Genomic DNA, 4,113 nt, shown 5'->3' on the forward strand with positions numbered 1-4,113 from the left:
CCTCCTATACGTGCAAACATATGATATTTGTCCTTCTCTGCCTGACTTATTTCGCTCAGCATAACACCCTCAAGGTCCATCCATGTTGCTACACATGGCCAGATTTCATTGTTTCTCATTGCCATGTAGTATTCCATGGTATAGATAAACCACATAAGATGAGTTTCTTGTAGGCAGCATATAGATGGATTTTGTTTTTTAATCCATTCTGCTACCCTATGTCTTTTGATTGGAGCATTCAGTCCATTTACATTCAGTGTATTGAATTGGCGCGCAGGGGCCTGGTGCGCTGGGATTTGACGCACATGGTCCTTTTGTGCCCCAATTGGAGGTTTTTCTGTTTCCCAGCGACAGGGATGGTGTCTTGAGCCTTTTCAGACTCTCTCTTTTTCCCCTCTCACTCCCCGCAGAGGGGGATCGCCCCCGTCCCTGGAGTCTCGGATCCCGGCCCGATTTTATCTTCCCCAGTTCACACTCACGTTAGAAGGCTTTCTCAGTGGATTCTGCGTCCTTTTTCTCCCAATCTCTTGGGTTCTGTAAGGTTTCCTATGGCTTCAGATCTTTCCCATGTGAGATATGGGGGCGAGTGCAATGTACGGAGCTACCTACTTCTCTGCCATCTTGGCCCTCTCCTATATTTCATTTTTTGAGGAACCTCCATACTGTTTTCCAGAGTGGCTGCACCAGTTTGCATTCCCACCCGCAGTGCAACAGAGATCCTCTTTCTCCACATCCTTGCCAAAATCTGTTGTTGCCTGAGTTGCTGATGTTAGCCATTCTGACAGGTGTCAGGTGGTGTCTCCTTGTGGTTTTGATTTGTATTTCCTGGATGATGAGTGATGTTGAGCATTTTTTCATGTGTCGGTTGGCCATCTGGATGTCTTCTTTGGAGATGTGTCTACTCATGTCTTTTGCCCATTTCTTCACAGGATTATTTGTTTTTAGGTGTTGAGTTTGATAAGTTCCTTACAGATTTTGGATACTAACCCTTTATCTGAAATATCATTGGTAAATATCTTCTCTGATCCTGTCGGTTGCCTGAATGTTTCACTGAATGTTTCCTTTGCTGTGCAGAAGCTTTTTATCTTGACGAGGTCCCAATAGTTCATTTTTGCTTTTGTTTCCCTTGCCTCCAGAGACCTGTTGAGTAAGAAGTTTCTGTGGCCGAGGTCAAAGAGCTTTTTGCCTGCTTTCTCCTCTAGGATTTTGATGGCTTCCTGTCTTCCATTTAGATCTTCATCCATTTTGAGTTTATTTTTGTATATGGTGATAGAAAGTGGTCCAAGTTCATTTTTCTGCATGTTGCTGTCTAGTTTTCCCAGCACCACTTGCTGAGGAGATTGTCTTTATTCCACTGGATATTCTTTTCCTGGTTTGTCAAAGATTAGTTGGCCATACATTTGTGTGCCCATTTCTGGGTTCTCTATTCTGTTCTCTATCTGTTTTTGTGCTGTTACATACTGTGTTGATTATTACAGCTTTGTAATACATCTTAAAGTGCTGAATTGTGATGACTCCTGATTTGGCTTTCTTTATCTAAATTGCTATGGCTATTAGGAGTCTTTTCTCATTCCATACAAATTTTAAGATCGTTCTAGCTCTGAAGAATGCTGGTGTTATTTTGATAGGGACTGCTTTAAATATATAGATTGTTTGGGGTAGTATTGACATTTTAACAGTATTTGTTCTTTCTATCCATGAGCATGGAATATTTTTATTTTCTTTTTCCTTTTTTTTTTTTTTTTTGGTGAGGTCTTCAATTTCTTTCATAAGCTTTCTATAGTTTCAGTGTTTAGATTTTTTACTACTTGTTAGATTTATTACTAGGAATTTTATGGTTTTTTTTTTTTTAAATATTTTATTTATTTCTAGGAGAGAGAGAGATAGCGTGAGCAGGGGAGGGTCAGAGAGAGAGGGAGTCACAGACTGAAACAGGCTCCAGGCTCTGAGCTGGCAGTCAGCACAGAGCCCGACGCGGGGCTCGAACCCACGAACCGCGAGATCATGACCTAAGCGAAAGTCGGACGCTTAACCGACTAAGCCACCCAGGCGCCCCAGGAATTTTATGGTTTTTAATGCAGTTGTAAATGGAATTGATTCCTTGATTTCTCTTTCTGTTGCTTCATAATTGGTGTATAGGAATGCAACCTATTCCTATGCATTGTTTTTGTATCCTGCCACTTTGCTGAATTCATGGATCCATTCTAGCAGTTTTTTGGTGGAATCTTTTGGGTTTTCCATATAGAGTATCATGTCATCTGCAAAAAGTGAAAGTTTGACCTCCTCCTGGCTGATTTGGATGCCTTTTATTTCTTTGTGTTTTCTGATTGCTGAGGCTAAGACTTCCAATACTATGTTGAATAACAGTGGCGAGAGTGGACATCCCTGTCTTGTTCTTGACTTTAGGGGGAAAGCTCTCAGTTTATCCCCAATGAGGATGATACTAGTGTTGGGTCTTTCATATATGGCTTTTATGATCTCAAGGTATGATCCTTGTATCCCTGCTTTCTTGAGGGTTTTTATCAAGAAAAGATGCTGTATTTGGTCAAATGCTTTCCTGCATCTATTGAGAGGGTCATGTGGTTCTTTTTTTTTATTTTTAATGTCTTTATTTTATTTTGAGAGAGAGAGACAGAGTGTGAGCAGGGGAGGGGCAGAGACAGACTAGAGACACAGAATCTGAAGCAGGCTCCAGGCTCTGAGCTGTCACCACAGAGCCCGATGTGGGGCTCAAACTCACAGACTGTTAGATCATGACCTGAGCCGAAGTCAGACACAACCGACTGAGCCACCCAGGTACCTCGAGGATCATGTGGTTCTTGTTCTTTGTTTTACTGATGTGATGAATAACATTGTTTTGCAGATATTGAACCAGTCTTGAATTCTAGATATAAATTCCACTTAGTTTTGGTGAATAATTTTCTTAATGTTTTGTTGGATCCAGTTGCCTAATATCTTATTGAGGATTTTTGTGTCCATGTTTATCAGGGAAATTGGTCTTAGTTTTCCTTTTTAGTGGGGTCTTTGTCTGGTTTTGGAATCAAGATAATGTTGGCTTCATAGAATAGAGTTTGAAAGTTTTCCTCCCATTTCTATCTTTTTGGAACAGCTTCAAGAGAATAGGTATTAAGTCTTCCTTAAATGTTTGGTAGAATTCCCCTGGAAAGCCATCTGGCCCTGAACTCCTGTTTTTTGCGAGATCTTTTGATTACTAATTCAATTTTGTTATTGGCTATGGGTCTGTTCAAATTCCCTATTTCTTCCTGTTTTAGTTTTGTTAGTTTATATGTTTCCAGGAATTTGTTCATTTCTTCCAGATGCCCATTTTATTGGTATATAATTGCTCAAAACATTCTCTTATTATTGTTTTTATTTCTGCTGTGTTAGTTATGATCTCTTCTCTTTCGTTTTTTATTTTATTTATTTGGGTTCTTTTTTCTTTTTGATCAAACTGGTTAGTGGTTTATCAATTTTGTTAATTCTTTCAAAGGAGCAAGTGCTGGTTTTATTGATCTGTTCTACTGTTTTTATTTGGTTTCGATAGCTTTGATTTCTGTTCTACTCTTTATTATTTTCTGTCTTCTCCTGGTTTTAGGGTTTTATTTACTGTTCTTTTTTTTGCAGCTCTTTAAGGTGTAAGGGTACGTTGTATATCTGAGACCTTTCTTCCTTCTTTAGGAAGGCCTAGATTACTATATACTTCCTCTTATGACTGCCTTTTTTGCGTCACAGAGGTTTAGGGCTGTGGTGTTATCATTTTCATTGGCTTCCATATACTTTTTAATTTCCTCTTTAACTTCTTAGTTAGCCCACTCATTTTTAGTAGGATGCGCTTTTTTTTTTAATGTTTTATTTATTTCTAGGAGAGAGAGAGAGAGAGAGACAGCGTGAGCAGGGGAGGGTCAGAGAGAGAGGGAGTCACAGACTGAAACAGGCTCCAGGCTCTGAGCTGGCAGTCAGCACAGAGCCCGACTCGGGGCCCGAACCCACGAACCGCGAGATCATGACCTAAGCGAAAGTCGGACGCCCAACCGACTAAGCCACCCAGGCGCCCCTAGTAAGATGCTCTTTAGTCTCCAAGTATTATCTTTCCAAATGTTTTCTTGTGGTTGA

This window comes from Hyaena hyaena, unplaced genomic scaffold, assembly GCF_003009895.1.
Source record: "Hyaena hyaena isolate Hyena2069 unplaced genomic scaffold, ASM300989v1 scaffold_1778, whole genome shotgun sequence".
Classification (NCBI taxonomy): Eukaryota; Metazoa; Chordata; class Mammalia; order Carnivora; family Hyaenidae; genus Hyaena; species Hyaena hyaena.